The sequence below is a fragment of the Zalophus californianus genome, chromosome 1, assembly GCF_009762305.2.
Source record: "Zalophus californianus isolate mZalCal1 chromosome 1, mZalCal1.pri.v2, whole genome shotgun sequence".
NCBI lineage: Eukaryota > Metazoa > Chordata > Mammalia > Carnivora > Otariidae > Zalophus > Zalophus californianus.
Genome location: NC_045595.1, coordinates 119,257,315 through 119,276,731, shown reverse-complemented (window position 1 = coordinate 119,276,731; position 19,417 = coordinate 119,257,315).

Sequence of the window (19,417 nt, the reverse complement as noted above, 5' to 3'; positions counted from 1 at the left end):
TGAAATGAATGAATGAAAGCTGAATGAATCAACAATTAAGAAGTCAATAGAAAAAAAACAGCCATCGTCATAACTAATAATATTGGTGAATGAAGATATAAAGGTCACTGATTTCTGAGATTACGTAAATGTTTCCCCATATCATGTTTTCCTAAATTTTACACAGTCTTAATATTTTAAGTGGGTTGGCACAAACCCATATGCACCCACTATCTCATACATACCACATTCTTACGTATACATCATTTGCTATTCAGGAAATGTAAGGTTCTTTCATCCTGCTCATTTCTTCTCGTTTTTTTTTTTTTTTTTTTTTTACTGAATTTACAGCATTAGAATTTATGACTATATAATCATAAGTTTATCAAAATGACTTTCGAATTTAAAAAAAATGCACTCTAGATGTTGGAGTCAAGAATTCCTTGATGGTCCTTGATTTTTCTTTGTTTTACTGCATTTGGTTTTCAAGGAAAGCCTGTTTCAGAAAGCCAGAAACTACATCCCTGTGTCCTTAACAGAGTAGGCCAGTCTTGTTTTTTGGTTTTGTTTTTTTCCTATTCCCTGAAGATAAATTAATGAATAAAGCAGAGAACACTTATTTTATATTTAAATATTTTTTTAATTCACAAATTTAAATGGAAGAAATCTTTATTCTTTTCTACTATTGCTTGTGTTTGTGTCCATCACTAAAACAATCAAGGGCACAGTCTAATAATAGCCTGGAAAGATGGACAGATGGACTGAAAATTCCCCTGGGTGCTTTATTAGTTTCTGCCATTCTTGAGCTGGTAATCAATAAAAAAATTTTCTCATAAAATAAATTGAATATTTCACGGATAAAAAGTGATTATTTTCTTTATTACCATGGCTAACCTTAATAATTCACAAAGTCCGTAGGCACTTTGTGATGTCTGTGAGTTATGAGACTTTCATACTCATGAAAGAAATATAATAATCACCCTTCACTGCAGAGATATTCTACACCTCTCATATTAAATCAATAAGAGGCACATGGTTCCTTGTAATTGCAATAAGGCTGAATAAACATGTCGGGTATCTATCTAAATTTAGATGTATGACACCTGAGGATCATTGTTTTGAAAAGGGATTTTATGTCTGCATTGTCATTAAAAAAAAAGGACATTTTATTTTACTTGAATTAGGAAAATATAATTCCGTACAGCCTAATAAATTTTAGGAGGCTCCTTGACTTATTTCATAATTGCTTCTTTAAGCATATCACCTTCACATTGAAAAGTACAATTAGAATATTTCTGTCTGTCATCCTTATATTTTTATTGAAAGAGATTTAGCAATTATGTTAAGTTCTAATTTGTACGTATTGTTTGCAAAGCACCCACTCTGCTATATAAAACCATGGGGATTCCAACAAAACTGGTTCCCTGAGAAAAAACAGGGTAGCTGCATAGACTGCATTAACAGGAACCAGTGGATCAATTGAAGTGATCAATCAAGTGATCTATCTCCTGAGAAATAGAAATAATACATCTCTCTATACTTACTGAATAAATAAGACTAAACAAAGAAGACAGAGGATAAGATAGGCGGACATTGAATAATTTATTCAAGGATACAAAATTATATTTGGTCAGCTGAAAACCTGGAACCAAATACTATTTAATTATTTTTTTAAATTAACACAGAAAATTCAAATAGTTTTTGTTTTGGTGTGTGTCTTTAATACCATGTGCAGATTTCTGTAACCACCACTATAATCAGGACATAAAATGATTCCAACACCCCCCAAAATTCCCTTCTGCTACTCCTTTGAAATTACACTTTGTTTCTGCCTCTAAACTCTGGAAAACACTGACTATTTTTTGTCACTATAATTTTGACTTTTCCAGAATGTCATATAAATGGAATCATACGATATGTAATCTTTTGAAAGTGACTGCTGTTACTTAGCATAGTGCCTTTGAAATTCATTCATGTTTGTACATCTATCAAGTGTTTCTTCTTTTTCATTGTGGAGTTGTATTCCATTACTTTCCAAGACAAGATCATGGAGTCCATGATAAGGGGTTTGGCTTTTCTTCTGATTGCCAAGTCATTTTATCAGGGGTTTGATGTGATCTGAAATACATATTTGAGTTCACTCTAGCTCTTCTGTGGATAATATAGTATGGGCAGGAGTGGAAGAAGGAAGGTAGAACATGGAGGTTAGAGCTGTAATTGGATGTGAGAGTGGTCTATTCTGAAGGCATCCAGGAGGGATGTGGAAAACAAGGAACAAATAATAACTACTTTTGAAAGGTGGGGTTGACAGGATTTGAGCTATGAAGGAAAAAAGAATCAGGTATTCTCTTTGTTAATCTCTGTTGGCTTTTAGTTTTCTGCACCTCTGGCCCACCTTATTCAAACCTATATTTACTTTTCCTAGACCTAGTTTTCTTCTGAGTGAGCAAAGCAAGTGTATAATTGGATTTAGTTATAAGCCCAAATAGGACACCATATTTAAGGTGTGAAAAATGATGGCAAATATCTTAGTTATGTTTTGCCAATGAAGAACTTAAAATCCATTCAAATACTCTACACTAGAAAAGACATTGAAACATTGGCAGACTGTCTTCCGCACTTAGAGTAGATGTATCTGACTGTTGAATTAAGTATTTATTCAAATATTTTTTTTGTTTTATATACTTATTTGGAAACTTTAACTTAGAAGCTTATAAAATAAGTAGATTGAGGGACTTACTAAAATAAAAACAGCACATAATAATCTGGTTGATTCAAATTATACTAAGTTTATGATTAAGTCTAAGTAAAGATGCATGTATGTATGTATCTATTTATCTATCCATCTATCTAATTTTTCAAATAAGAGTTTTTAATACTCTGATCCTGCAAGTTATGTTAGTTTTTCACAATTTTTATATGATATATGTTAATTTTGATCAAATAAAGTGGGATCTGTGGTTTATACATAAATGAAATAACCCATTGAATATAGAGCTCTTACCCTTTCTGAAGGTTACTTAGACATACTTAAGATACTTTTTAAGAATTCATTATTTAAAGAAAATACTATATTTTATACTGAGAAAAATTATTTCCTTAGGATTAACCACAGCTATTAAAATAACTTGAAATTAACTTTTAAAAATGCAATATTAATTAATGTATAATATGTAAATTATTAACAGATTAAGAAAGTGATTAAAGTCTTTTCACATGGTCTTATTTATGGCTAATATATATGTTCACTGCTTTGCAAGAACATGCATACACGTATATGTATTTATGCCTATATACAATCATGGACAATAGAAAATACAAGTATTAAGTAGAAAACTATAATGACTGAAGGAAGGCCACATAAGGAAATTCCTCTGGAGAAGGGAGTATTTTGTTTTCATGTTTACTTGATCTGCTGTGTTTGCCTGGATCCCACTGGAGTAATCTATTCATCAGGATTAAACATTCATGAGTCCCTTAAAAGCAGGTGTTTAGTTTTTCCAGCTCTGAATATGGCAGTTCCAAAAAGGCTTCACAGGAAAAGTGAAGCTCTCATAAGGGAGTGTTTCTTTTTCAAATGTTTAATTAGTTTTTCAAGACTCTCACTGAATTTCAACAAAGTTGAGCTATTGACCAGAACACCTGTTTGGCTTTGAAGACTACTTTCAACATTTAATTTCAAGCTTGTCCAAGTTTAAGTAAAATTAAAAATTAAGGGGCACCTGGGTGGCTCAGTCGTTAAGCGTCTGCCTTGGGCTCAGGTCATGATCCCGGGATCCTGGGATCAAGCCCCGCATTGGACTCCCTGCTCGGCCGGAAGCCTGCTTCTCCCTCTCCCACTCCCCCTGCTTGTGTTCCCTCTCTTGCTGTGTCTCTCTCTGTCAAATAAATAAATAAAATCTTCAAAAAAATAAAAATTAAAATACATCAGCAACATTTAAAAATTAAAACCTATTACAATCAGTTCCTTTGGTAATTACTATAATTACATCATCCACCTAGAGATAGAATATGTATGTCATAATAATACCTATGGGGTTTTTAAATTTTTATTTATTTATTTATTATTTATATTTAGAGAGAGAGAGAGGAGTGGGGAACAGAAGGAGAGGGAGAGAGAGAATTCTAAGCAGGCTCCACGTCCAATGCTGAGCCTGATGCGGGCTCAATTTCACAACCCTGATATCATGACCTGACCTGAAAGCACAAGTCAGATACTTAACTGATTGAGCCACCCAGGTGCCCCTATAGGACTTTTATTACAACTTAGAATTAATTAAAAGAACTATTAGTTTAAACTGTAGTCATTTTCAAGCACAATGAGCAAACAAAGACCTCAGCATTTAGTGTTCTCTCTAAAATTATTATTTATAGCACAGTTTTGAGAATCGTCGTTTTCATTTCCTTTCAAATTTTATTAAGTAATATCCAATAGAATTAAAATATTGTAGCACCATTAAAACAAAACACATTTTTATTCTACCTAAATCAGTATTTTTAAACCTAAAAGAGTTGTTTTTGGTAACATGTATAAATATATGTGTGTATAACACTGTTATATATATACACTCACATTTCTATATGCATAGAAATTGAGGCCATTTTAAATGAATGTGGCTATTCTTTTCCCCCATCCATGTGTTCTTACGCATTCCATGTAGCAGGATAATACTATTCTGCACTCATTTCTAGAAGACATAGACTGAGGAATATTCCTATAGGAATATAGGTTGACTGCAGTGCCCACAACCCTCCTTTCCGTCTTCTCTCACAAGGTGGTCTCTCCTTTCATTCCCAGACATCCCTGACCATCTGACTAAGCAGAAGCCACTCCTTTCATAATCTCTGAGTAGTCTCTTTTTATTAACTTATTTTCAACACACTTAATTTTGTAAATACCTACTTTATTATATATTTTCAGTAAAAATAAATAAAGATCTTCCTCAAAAATAAATAAAATAAATAAAGATCTTGATGTAAAAAAATTTGTGACTCAAAACTCCTCCAACAATTGTAAGAGGTATCAGTATTGCAAGAAACTTGCTGGTTTATTCAACATAAAAAATCCAGAGAACAATTTAACTTAATGTTAAAAATAAGTAATGCAACTTATTTTTAATGACCATGTGCCTTTTTAAAGAGTATTGGAATAACATTTTTTTTTAAAGATTTTTTTATTTATTTGAGACAGACAGACAGAGACCATGAGCAGAGGGAGGGTCAGAGGGAGAGAGAGAAGCAGACTCCCTGCTGAGCAGGCAGCCTGACATGGGGCTTGATCCCAGGACCCCAGGACCCTGGGATCATGACCTGAGCTGGAGGCAGAAGCTTAACCTACTGAGCCACCCAGGTGCCCCTGTAATAACATTTAAAAGCTTGAGTTCAAATTCTAAGTTTCTAAACCTATGATGCTTGGGTAGTTAACCAACATGGACCTGATTTTTATTCTCTGTAAGATCAAGGGTTTTTTCTTAGACAATTTCTAATCAAACACTGATAGCAAACTATGAAAATGAGAGCATAAAACAAACAAAAAAGTTTTCCAACATTAAGAAATTAGCTAAATGCAATAAAGATGGAAATCTGCTGCCCTATGCAAACTTTAGAATTCAAGTTATATAAGGCAAATAATGGGCGATAACACTCCTGAAATCATGGCATGAATAATTATATTAACAAAAATTATGAACCTAACTTGACATTGAAAATATTCCTAAAAAAGTACTTGAAATAAAAGTACTATATTTTATTGTGTAGTTCCCCTGTTTTAGGATTATGTATACTTTTCTTACACTTTTTTTGTTGTTTTATAAAATGATTATAATTTCTTTTGTCATCAGGAAAACTTGTTATTTTTCTTAAATAATGGACAGATATACTATTAAGTAGTGATATCAATGTGGCATTATCTCGATCTTTTGTCCAGGCATTTTTAGTTGATATAAACTGTGGGCATCCTGAGAGAGAAAAATCATAAAGAAAGTAAAGCAGTAATTTATTACTAGCTGGAGTTTGGCTTAACCCTGAGATAGAGTTCCAGTGTGCTTAGCCAGAACATGGAAAATGACTATATTGGGCAAGCCAAAGTATGGAAATATATCTTCTCTTTAAATTCAAATCCAAGTTTTGCATTTAGTAACTGACTTATTTTTATATCAATTACTTATTTTGTACCAGCCATTTACCAGCACTCTTTTGAGCAACAGGAAAAAAAGCAGAAAACAAAAAACCCTTGCGTCCACAGATTTTGTATTCTAGTTGGAGAAAGTGGGGAGACAGACATTAAGCATGTAAACAATAAAAGCTAAGTTGCATCAGATAGTAAGGAAACAATAAAGTTTAAAGCTTGATTGCTGAATAGAAAACTGAGAAGGAGAAGATGCAATGATTAACCTAAGCATATCCTCTACACCACAGAAGAAGGGGATTTAACCCATCAATCCCAGAACCTGAATCCTGGGACATCAGGCAAGATGAAAGAAAAGAGAGTAGGACTTTTTTTTTTTCAAAAGAGAAGTCCTAGGGCGCCTGGGTGGCTCAGTCAGTTAAGCATCTGCCTTTGGCTCAGGTCATGATCTCAGGGTCATGGAATCAAGCCCCACGTCGTGCTCCTTGACAGCGGGGAGTCTGCTTCCCCCTCTCCCTCTACCCCTCCTCACCACTTGTGCTTGCTCTCTCTCTCTCTCTCTTTGTCTCAAATAAATAAATAAAATCTTAAACAACAACAACAACAAAAAAGAAGTCCTGGGTCTATGTCCCCTTGAGACTTGTGGAGTGAGAAAGCAAGAAAGGGAATTGATTACAACTAAGGGAATACAAAAAATTAGTGAATGCTTTCCATGGGAAAATTAACCCTGGATTTCCTCTCCATTATGTGGAAAGAAAAATTTAAAAGCAAAAGAGGTCTCAAAAAAAGAAATCAGAGAAAGTAGCAACTACTTTTTAACACTCTGCTTAGGGTGGGGGAAGCCTCTAAAGGGACCATAATTATGTGTATTCCAAATTTTAACTCTGTATACCAATATTATCCATTGTCATGGTAGTTCAAAACTTTTATATTCTAAAACCTGAACAACCTTTTTTCTCCTTGGAGATGAAGTGACTTACCAATTCTTGAAGACTGGAAGAGGATATGTTCAAGTCTTGAGTGCTCTCTAGAAATTTACCAGGGATTATTTCTAAAGGGATTATGATCTCCGATATAATCTAGCAGTTACAGATCCACCAGAAATACAGTTATCAAATGGCTCTGTCCACACAGAAATACTATACTCCTTAGACATAAGAAATTAAATGGAAGACAAGTGAAAGATGATTACCTTTTGCCATTATAATTGTATTTCCTCTTCTTTCTTAAATTTAATGTGGGCCTGAATATCTGTTGTCAAAATGTGCTTGCATCAGTCTATTTACAGTTAATACTTTTAAATAATGGTTTTTATAATGCTTAAATTTTTTTTAAAGATTTTATTTATTTATTTGAGAGAGAGTGAGAGAGAGAGCACATGGGGGGGAGGGTCAGAGGGAGAAGCAGACTCCCCGCTGAGCAGGGAGCCCGATGCGGGACTCGATCCTGGGACTCCAGGATCATGACCTGAGCCGAAGGCAGTTGCTTAACCAACTGAGCCACCCCGGCACCCTATAGTGCTTAAATTTTTTAATGAGTGTCATATATTAACACAACACCGAACTATGCATTTTTCACATATAAACTGTAATTTTTAAGCATGTACACACACACACACACATACAGATGCACACCTTGTCAGTTTATAATTATTCAATTTCAATTTTTTTTTACACAAACAAGGGGTCAGTGTAAAAGTAAGGAAATTACCAACTTTTACACATATTATAAATTATGGAACCAGAACTGAAGTCCAGGTCTTACTTGAATGGCTCTGTATTTTTTAGTGACTAAAATTCTCCTCAGGCAGGGCACCTGGGTGGCTCAGTCGTCAAGTGTCTGCCTTTGGCTCGGGTCATGATCCCAGGGTCCTGGGATTGAGTCCCACATCGGGCTCCCTGCTCGGCGGGAAACCTGCTTCTCCCTCTCCCACTCCCCCTGCTTGTGCTCCCTCTCTTGCTGTGTCTCTCTCTGTCAAATAAATAAATAAATAAATCTTAAAAAAATAAATTCTCCTCAGGCATGATGACAATGATAATCCCATATCTCTTATAGCACTCTTTACTTTAAAAAGTGTTTTTATTTCTTCTATGTCAGGTAATCACATCATCAGCTCTGTGAAGAAGGTAGGAAAAACATTTTTATTCCCATTTGACAGTAGAATACTTTTGAATATAAAAAGTGCTATACAGATATAATGTGGTATTATCAGTGTCTATGAAAAATAAACCAGTGGTAAACAATTGAAACACAATATTTGCCACACAATTCTTCCATTTCCTGCATCAAAATCCCATTGATTTTCATAAAGTGTTTAGGACTAGGTCGACAGTATGTATTTAGTGATGAAATACAACCTAATTTGATGGTAGTCAAATGAAAGAAATATACAAGTGCCACCATTCGTGCTAAAACTTCAGTTGTTAAAAATGAAATGCTGCTTCAGGACACCAAGCCCCATTGCTTCAAAATACATTTTTATTTTCTACACAATGCAATCTTTTAGAATTCCTGAAGTTAAGTGAAGCATAGATTGGGGACATCCACCATTCTCATCACAGCTGCTGCAACATCATGGAACACATTGCAAGCTCAATGGGAAAGAAATTAACTGCCCATCTGTGCAGTATAAATTTTTTTGGCTTCTCATGCTTGATTAGTGGGAGAGTTTTTAAGTATATGACAATCCAACCATTTCACAGAGATTATGTATGAAATCTGAACACGAACAATAAAATTTAAGATCTTTCCTTTACCTGGAACTTCTAGAAGCAAATAGAAACTACTGCAAAAATAAGATATTCTGAAATTTAACAAAAATATTTGAGAGAATTAGTATCTTTGAATCAGATAGTTAAGGATTAATGGCTTCAAAAATAGCATTTGCTATACATTAGATATGGGCCCTTTAGGGCACAGGAGAAAAGTAATAGCTATATTATGGGAAGGAGGTTAATTTTTTTATGACAAAAATACAAATGCTGCCTTGGAATCAAATGGTTTGCATATGACTTTGCTAGTCTACATTAAAAAATCACCACCAAAACATGGACATATTGTGTCCCAGCAAACAGAAAAGTCTTTGCAGAAAAACAGTCAACAGATATAATCAGTGCATTTATAACAGTGAATATGTAGACAAATTAGTGGAAATTTTATTGTAATCATTAAAAAATAGTAATCGATGTAATAAAATAATTTGTGGCTTAAAATGAGATATTTTTACATTATTTCTATTCCACACAGTGTAAAGTCTGAACAAGGACTAAAAAATGGTGAAGTAAATGTATAACACATTCATGCTGGATCAATATTTTTCATTTGTCATTTGTCTTCCTTGGCTCACTTCATGGAGCAGGAAGATAGAAATTTGGAAAATTCAAACAATAAGGAGGAAACTGACATTCTAAATCAGAAGTGCACTCTTTACTTTGTCACAACATAGCAAAAAGGTAATATATTGAGCAAGATACTGCATATCATGCAGTCATAGCCTAAAAATTAATTCATTATATAGGTAATTTTCAGCCTTTCAGGAAAAGAAAAATAAAAAGAATGCAAATAACAACTCTTTCAATATAGTTAAAAAATTATCTCTAAATGTCAGCTCTTTCCCTCAACATTTTGAGGAAGTATCTTAAAATCAACTAAGGTGTAGCTTTGCTCTAACAGGAGCTAGGATCATAGACCTTGGGAAGAGGAGGAGGAATGGGGATAGGACTTTATACTAACAGCCTGGGTAAACTTTGAATTTAATTTGGAAAGGTTTATTTACCAGTCAGTTTCTAAAGCAAAAATACTGTTTAAAAATCCCCCCAAATTCTGTGGTTTATCACGGCGAACATTTATTCTCATGCTCACAGGTGTGTGCATTGGAAGAAGCTTGGGTAATATCAGCTGGACGAGTGGATGGGCAGCTCTGCCTAAGGCAATGGTTACATTAAACTTAGATCCAGCCTGTGGATGGGGCCCGTGTCTATGTTACATGTATTTACCTTGCTTGGTTAGAGGTTGCTCAAGGCATATTCTCCTCTAGAATAGCAGAAGTGCCAGGACCAGGTCATGCTCCACAAGCACATTTATAGCTTCTGAAGACACTACAACTACCCATAATCCACTTGACCAAGCAAGTCTTGGGGCCAATACCCAAATCAGAGAAATAAGAAAGTGCTATAACGAGAGGAGACACTGAAGGCATTCAAAACAGGAGGACTGAAGGAAACAAAGCCATACAATATAACATATACCACGAATTGACACAGGGAATTAATGGGGGAAATATATAACACACCCTTAAATAGCTCTTTGTTGCCTGCAGTGAAAATCACAGGGAAGGCAGAGAAATTGGTTCACTGAACAATTTGTTCTGTTATTAAAATCCTAAAATTTGCATCAATCTTATTTTCAACACAGAGCAGTTACCAGCGAATATAGAAAATCTTTGAAGGAACTGTCCATCCCAGCTACCTGATGAGAGGGTGGTGATGTTACAGAATCTTAGCTAAACCTGAATTATTTAGTAAGGATTATTTAGTTCTCCCTTCCAGTTTTACTCTGACTTTGATTTTTTCATGTTTTGTGCCAGCAGGAAATAAATGTACAGGAAGGTGTCCAACCAGGAAAGCAAAGTAAAATATCCATGAGTAGGTATTAATATTTCCCTTTTAAATTAATATTTTAGTTGCACTAAATATCATATATCAGTACTAAATAAATCAAATGTATAGGGAAAATTACAAACTCATGTGTATAATCTAAATTCTCAGTCCATTATTGTTCCCTACCATACTTTATTTAAGCACCTACCATGTGTCAGCCACTGTGTTTACTTCTGGGGAATCAAAGATGAATATGACATATGTCCTGACTTGAACAACTAGCATTACTGGGCTTAGACTTAGTCTTTCTAGCTTCCAGTGACTGATCTACATTTTTCTTTTAAGAAAAAAATATTGGAGAATAATAGAGAATACACTTGGCTAGGTTTTAGGAATTTGGTTTTAGCCTTAAATCTGTCCTTAATTACACCTAAGCAAGTGACTAGAACACACTGTACCTATTTTCTCTTCTGTACAGTGGGAATCATGGTATTTGCCACAAATACATTATTAGGATTTGTCTGAAGTGCAAATAGAAGTGAACATAATGTCAAGTTAAACGAAACTATGGAAATTACCTTTTAGTGTCTATTTCTTACTAGTAATTTTTTGGTCACTTGATGTGAAAATAGTAAAATTTAACATTTGCATTTTGCTTTTAATTTAAAAAGTATTTTTTCATATGTTATTGTGGAATAATGGCTCCACAAGTATGCCTTAATTCCTAATTCCTGGAATTTATGAATATATTTCCTTACATTAAAAAAAAAGAGACTTCACACCTGATTAAAAATTTTGAGATGGGGAGATTATTCTGGATTATCTAGGTGGGCCCAATATAATCACAGAAGAGGGCCAAATGAATAGAAGGAAATGAGATGGAAACAGAGGTTAGAGTGATGTGGCCAGACCATGGAAATTGGTAGCCTCTAGAAGCTGGAAAAGTAAAGAATGCCTACCTCCCTAGAACCTCAAGAAAAAACTTGCCTTGCTGACACCTTGACTTTAGCCTAGTGAGACTGACTTTGGACTTCTGACCCCCAGAACTAAAGATAATAAATTCATGCTGTCCTAAGTATAAAAAGAAATGTGGTCATTTGTTTCAGCAGCAGTCAGGAACTAGTACACTTATATATTGTCTCTTTATATTGTTAACATATTGCCTTATCTCTTTATAATTTTATCTCATTAGAAAATCTTTCTACTTCTTCTTTCAATGTTTGTGAAAGTCAGTGCTCTTAACTCAGTATTATTTACTAGAAACATTCTTTATTTTTTTCCCTTTGAAAAGTAAACCGGTTAGTCATTGGAAAAAATTAACAAATAATAATTTATTATCTATATATCAAATTTCCATCATATAAATAATATGTATTAATACATGTTATTTTATGACTAGGAAGAATAGCATAAATTATATTTTAATTAAAACTAAAGAATTTTCACATATAATTACAGCTAACTTACAATATATAAGTAATATTTGCTAGAGTTTAAACAAAACAGCAACAATGGAAAAGCTTATCAGTAGTTCAGAGAAAGTGAACCTAGGAAAATCATGTAATATTTAGTTTATAAACCAAAAAGTAAATGATAAGCAGGCTATAAACTATTAAATGAATGATTCAAAAATTTATGAAAAACTCAACAATTGAAATAGAGCCAAGAAGGGATACAATTTGAAATAACAGAAGCACAGCTGGTAGATCTGGAGGCCAAGTGGCCTTGTGACTGGGGCAAGAGTGATGCATCTAAGAGCAGAAGTAACACAAAAAACAGTTGGAAGTCAGCAAAAGAGAAAGAACACAAAAGAAAACAGAAATAAATTATAGTGCAAATAGATGGCAGACATCCTAACCAATACTGGAATATAGATTATGTAATTGGTATAGTAATATTTCTTATATGTAAACACCGTTTGGAATTCAGGGCTACTAATAGTTTATATTAGTTAATTACAGTTTTTCTAATATTTGATTCTCTGAAAAATAAAGGTAAAAAGAGTTTAAGGAGTACCAATTGTTTTGGCCCTCTGCTGAAAAATAAAGGAAATATAAAATGAGGAATGAAATTCCCACAATGCTATAGCCATACCTATAAAAATTGTGATTGTTTAAACAGTGTGACCCAGATCCCTATATGCTGGTAACTCTCTCAAAGAGGAAATGAGCTGAGGAGAAGGAAATATTTAAGTAAAAAAAAAAAAAAAAAGCTCATTCAGAGTTTGAAAAGACAATTGGGAGCCCACATTCCATACTACAAGGGCTTGACATATTTTTTAATGTAATAAGTGTTTATGGTTAAAAAGTAATGAAGAACAGAAGAAAATAATGGAAAGGAGAGAGGGATGGAGAGAGGAAAAAAGTAAAGAGGAGAAGAAAAAAGTGAACAATAATTAAAATAGCATTCAGGGAGTAACTTATGAACGTGCAGGTATGATAAAAGTTTAACTAATAAATCAAGGAGGAAAGTTTGGTGGAATGCAGCATTATGATATGTTAGTTTGAAATTGTTTTTAATGTGCATTGATGAGATTTCTGTGCAATAAATATAAAAGTATAAAAATACCAGAGAAAAGATATAATTCTAGGAATTGGAATAGTAGAAATTTGATGTGATAGACCAGCATTTTAACCTGTTTTTTTGGTTTTCAATGCTAGGCTCCAGTTTTTGTTTGTTTGTTTGTTTTTTGCCACCACTCTTATCTGTAGCATAGAGATAAGCAAGTCTAGGAAACTAGCAGAAAAGTTAAGATTTGGGGCCTAGGCAAAAATGTCAACTGTTTTAAAATGGCTACTCACACCACATCAACAAAAATAGGATAAAAATTATCTGATCATCTCAATAGATGCAGATAAAACATTCAGCAAACTTCGGCATCCATTCATGATAAAAGCCTCAACAAAGTGGGTTTAGAGGGAACATACTTCAACATAATAAAGGCCATAATTGAAAAACCCACCGCTAATGTCATACTTAATGGTGAAAAACTGAAAACTTCTTCTCTGAGATCAGGAATAAGACAAGGATGTCCATTCTCACCAGTTTTATTCAACATAGTACTGGAAGTTCTAGCCATAGCAATCAGACAAGAAAAAGAAATAAAAAGCATCCAAATTGGTAGGGAAGAAGTAAAACTTTTACTATTTGCAGATGACATGATACTATATATAGAAAACCCTAAAGACTCCACCAAAAAACTACTAGAACTGATAAATGAAATCAGTAAGGTTGCAGGATACAAAATCAATATGCAGAAATCCGTTGCATTTCTATACACTAATAATGAAGCAGCAGAAATAGAAATATAAGAAAACAATACCATTAACAATTGCACCAACAATAATAATTACCTAGGAATAAACTTAACCAAGGAAGTGAAAGACCTGTACACTGAAAACTATAAAACACCGATGAAAGAAATTGAAGATGACACAAACAAATAGACATTCCATGCTCATGGATTGGAGAAAAACAATATTGTTAAAGTGTCCATAATTACCCAAACCAATCTAAAGATTATATGTAATCCCTATCAAAATACCAACAGCATTTTTTACAGAACTAAAACAATCTTAAAACTTGTGTGAAATCATAAAAGACCCTGAATAGCCAAAACAATCATGAAAAAGGACAAAATTGGAGGTATCACAATCCCAGATTTGAAGATATACCACAAATCTGTAGCAATCTAAACATTATGGTTCTGGCACCGAAATAGACACATAGCTCAAAGGACTAGGATAGATACCCATAAATAAACCCACATTTGTATGATCAATTAATCTATGACAAAGGAGGCAAGAATATACAATGGGGAAAAGACAGTCTCTTTAATAAATGGTGCTGAGAAAACTGGGAAGCTACATGTAAAAGGATGAAATAGGACCACTTTATTATACCATATGCAAAAAATAAGCCCAAAATGGACTAAAGACCTAAATGTGAGACCTTCAACTATAAAAATCCTAGAGGATACACAAACACATACACATATAAACACACACACACACACACACACACACACACACACACATATACATGCTGTGAAATAATTATGCAGCCAGAAAAAAAATGAGATCTTGCCATTTGTAACAACACAGATGGACCTAAAGAGTATTATGCCAAGTAAAATAAGTCAGTCTGAAAAAGACAAATAACATATGATTTCACTCATATATGGAGTAAAAAAAAAATGAATAAACATAAAACAAAAAGTAAAATCAGACCTATACAAAGAACAAGCTGATAGTTGCCAGAGGGAAGGGGATGGGCAAAATGGGTGAAGGGTGATGGGAGATACAGGCTTCCAGTTATGGAATGAATAAGTCACAGGAATAAAAGGCATAGCATAAGGAATATAGTCAATGATATTGTATAATGTTTTATGGTGAGAAATTGTAGTTACACTTGTGAGAATAGCATAATGTATAACTTGTCCAATCACTATGTTGTACACCGGAAACTAATATAACATTGTATGTTAACTATACTTAAATTAAAACAAATAAAAAGAATCTGGCAACTCAATGAACGTTTAAAGGCTCTATAACAGTTGAAGAATTTCTCTCTCTCTCTCTCCTTACAATGTTCACAACTGTAACTTCTAGTGGAGATACTGATGCTTTTCAGCAGCATCTTAGATGAGAAAGCTATTATTCTCTTTCTAGGCTCAATTGTTTATGGAAAGTTTAGTGGAGATAATCTTAGATGGCTAGTGAGAATAATGAAACCTTGTTTCACATTTGTCTCTCAGTTTTTTTAACAAACCATGTCTGTTCCAGCTCTAGGGTCTTTATGATTTCTCTGTTTGAAATTTGTTTTTCTCCCTCAAAACTCAATTTTTGAAATCTTAGCTTAGACCACTTTCCTTAGAAACCCTCTGGCAAATATCCATGTTCAGCACCCAATAACCTCTTTTTTCATCATAGCTCTTTCACCATATTATAATTTTTCTTTTTTTGCTTATTTGTTTAACATCAAACTTCTTCAACCGTAAGCTCCCTAAATGTAGGTATGATGTGTCTTTTATTTACCTCTGTCTACTCATGGCCTACCATGGTATCTGGTGTCTGAAACACAATAAGCATCTAACTTTTATCAGTTAAATTAGTAGAAGGATGAATGAATGCATGGATGGATGAATGGAGAAGCAATAGATATTTATGTGGCTCTCCTGACAAATTAAAATGATCAAGTCATATAAATAAATAATGGAAGTATTGGCAATGTACTGTAGAACAAATAAGACAGAATCCTTACACATCTGTAAAAGTAGCACAGGAAACATCAAAACAAAGATGATGTTTATAAAAATGCTGAAGACAAAATTGTTTCACATATTTTGTTCAAAAGAAGAAAAGTTAAACAAAACAAAATAAAATGACACTGTTCTAATCTACAGTTCAACTGTTTGAACAAACTGGATCTTAATCAGTAATTCCCTCTCTAGGGTATTGCCTTGGTTCTTCCAAAATATTTTTATGAATGGAAGGAGGGGTGGTCTGTCAGTCCTATATAGGTTTCTGTTGTTTCATTCAGACTGTTTCTTCTCCAGATATGGTTACTGAGTCTTGATCGCCATGATGGCACTGCTTTATGTGGTATGTCTTCTTTGTCAGATCTGAAGGCTTTTCTGGAACAAATGGCACTCCTAGCCAGTACTGATCTTTCTCTTCTCTAAGCCAGTGGAAATAGGAGAACAAGGGAGTCCATGCCTTATGGAGAGAATGGTGTAAGTTTTGCTCATTCTGCTCGTTCTTGATCCAGCAATGCCAAGGCATAGGAATATGTTCAAGTCCATTGGACTTGAAATATATTAGGAGTATCTTTTCCTCGATTCATAAATTCAACTAATTTTTTACATTTATGATGTTTATGTATTTATAAGTTTATATATCATATTATGAAAAAGATGGAGAACTCTGTTACCTCAAAACAAGCAAATAATAATAAAACACAATAACAACAAAAAACGAAAGGACGCAGCTATGGATATGTTGTTTAAGAAGTTGTCCTTGAAGACATTTGCATGTATCTTTGTATCTATGAGAAGTCTCAGTTTAGTAATGAAATGTGATATTTTACTAAAATTTTCAACTTAGAAATGGTGTAATCGGCCTAGGGATTTGGTACACTGAGGATAAAATGTAGGGACATTGTCATTTCATGTTACCATAGGATTAACTGAAAGACAGTGAGGCCTTGGCATTGCTAAATCAAGAACTGAACTGTTTAGATGTGAATTCTGAATTATAGCTTCTACCCTACACTTTTTGCAAGAACATTAAACTTTATGTATTTTATTCTCTCATCTGTAAAGTGGAGATAACAATGATATCTAGTTTGTACACTGATTTTCATCATTGCATCGGCTAATTCAGATTAAAAAAATCTTAGCACAGCCCACGGCACCTAGTATGCAGTAGATGTTGGCAATGTTTATTTTGGTCTTCATTATGCTACTGATGACTGAGCAGAACATGTGGCATGAGCAACTAACATGGTTGAAGATTTCACTATGGCTCATAAAGCAGCTAAAACAAAGATTAAGGGTGCAGGGTAAAGTCAAGATCTGACCGAACATATGGCCCAGCCACTAACCTTCACAAAGAGGAGATTTTGTTACACTGTTGGGTTGATCATGTTTGCTGTGTCCATGAGCAAGTTGTCCAGTGCACGATGTGAGTGCTCAGATGAGTGGTTTGCATCTTCAGTGATTTAATTATTTTTAGCCTTAATATTTTGTAGATTACTGAACAACTCTATTAAAGTCCTAGCTCCTGTTATTCTTGGATACATTTATGTTTAAAATGTATAATTCTCTATTCCACTCCATTTCAGGTATATAGCCAAGTACATAATGATTAAAAATTAAAACTCATTTTTCTGATCTTATAAACAACACCTGTGTGGACAAAAATCACTCCATTTGACATGACTGACTATAATGTCTGTCTTATGGGAAAGCATTCTATATTTAAATTCTATTCTTTACAGGGTCAATACCCATTAGAGTCAAACTTCCACTAAATGTTCAATAACTGCTAGTTAGTGATCTTGATGATGAAAAATACACTTTTAAATTTGTTAACTTAAGAGACTATTTATTTTTATGCCATATAACTGTCTAAGATTATTATTCCAAATATAATGGATGGGATGGGTCATGAGATTATTTTATGTTCTCAGGTTCATTCTAACTCAAATAATTGTTTTTAAAAAAACACACTTTTAACTACCTATAATATATAATCATCATCCTTCCTTCCTGTGACAGATTAAAGCAGCTTGCAAGTTATAAAACTGATTTAATTCTGGGTAGTAAATGCCTTTCCTCTGAATTTAAACACCTTGTTCTATTTTTTATATCAAGAATATTTCTTGGTGATAAATATCGCCTTGTTGCTGGAGCCTTTTGCAGCTTTGATTTTTTTGTAAACTCAGTATTTTTAAAATTTTTCTATTATTCACAAGAGCATTCAGAATTGCTCTTCTTTCTATAGCTACAGGATGATTAGTTGTTTTCTCTCTTGGGACACATAAGTGTATAAAAGAGGCCACTCCTAGGAAAAGTTGGATCCAGAGAGGGTGCTATAAAGCTATGTGGTGGAGTCTACTAACAAATGAAACAAAACAAAACAAAATAAAACAAAACAAAATGGTTGCCTTGAGTTAAATCTTGTTATGCTTGTAAGTTTTGCACCTTAATTCAATAGTTCTATATTTATTATTGTTGTTCTCCTATGTTCTCTCCCTTCTATAAATAATATTCAACCTACCAATCCTTGTATTTATTTATTTGGTTTTGGGGCTGGTGGTAACTGTTGGTTGAACCAGATACTTGATTTCAACAACTATAATCAATGTAGTTCTACTCTTAGGATAGGTGGCACTTGATCTTGCATAAAATACATTCTGAAGAAAACATGCTTCATCCTGAAGCATAACAACAATTTTTGAGAAATTTGAAAACCATGGATAATATCTTAATATACTTCATTTCAAACCATAATTTATAGTTGCAAAGCACTTTCACATATCACATGCTTTTGCCCAGATTCCATAAAATGGGATATTGTAGTTCAAAATGATCAACTGACTTGCAATTTGTCAGGGAGTAATTGCCAGATCTATGACTTAAATGCAAATATTCTGATACCAACTATTGTTATACCAGTCTTATTCTCTTTTAGTCTTCTCTGGTCAAAGCAGCTGGGATATATTGGTGGCTACACAGCAATAGACAACAGCAAAGCAACATGGAAGGGCACATATTCCTCCATCATACCATGTAGTTTTTTATGGTTGGTGTCATTACAGAAGTGTTGAAAGAATTATGTAGAAGGCACCTGGTTGAGGCTATAATTAACATTTGTTTGATATTTCTAATACTTACCAATAATTTAAAAATTCTTTCGAGTTAAACTGATTTTCAAAATTTTGTTTGTAAGGCATTTTTAGTAAATCTAGGGGTTCAGAGATGAACCCCTTCAGGCTTTACCAATTGTTGATGCTCATGTGATGATTACTTTCACATTCCATCATAGTTACCCATGGCATAACAATAGAGGTGAGACATTCTGCCAGGTTCAGGCAATAAGAGGATGCCTTTTATGTGCTGGCTACTTTAAGCAAAATCAGTGATAGAGTTATCTTCCTTTTGATTTCTGAACATGCCACTGGCCAAATCTGGGAACTTGAACACCAAATT